The following is a 450-nucleotide window of genomic DNA, read 5'->3' on the forward strand; positions in this document are numbered from 1 at the left end:
ACGAAGACATGTTCCCCCGGTCCTCCCATATACGGCACCGGGACAAGTATGAAGTATGAAAATTTTTGGTCACAGCGTGAAATCCCTCTAATGATCATGAAAATAGCATCGGATCACTTATCTGACCATAAAAAGTGAACCAAAACCCTATTTGGACAAACTTTTTGGTCCTATGAAAAATTCACTTTTCATATATGTCATGGTCGAAAATTTTCTAAGTCCCAAAAAATCACATATTCTCGAATATCTCGAAAACTACGTATCGGACAGGGGTCAACCAAGGTGTTTTAGAAAGGTCTTTACAAGCTCTATTTAATGAGCCATAGCGACTTTCAAGTGATTTTTTGACACTTTTTCGCATATCGGCATCCTTGGTTCCCATACTGGCCATAGGCCATAGGGCACCGAACGGCCAACTTTTGGTCCGGGGGTGAAATTTTTTTTTCACGA

This window comes from Anopheles stephensi, unplaced genomic scaffold (genome assembly GCF_013141755.1).
Source record: "Anopheles stephensi strain Indian unplaced genomic scaffold, UCI_ANSTEP_V1.0 ucontig191, whole genome shotgun sequence".
NCBI lineage: Eukaryota > Metazoa > Arthropoda > Insecta > Diptera > Culicidae > Anopheles > Anopheles stephensi.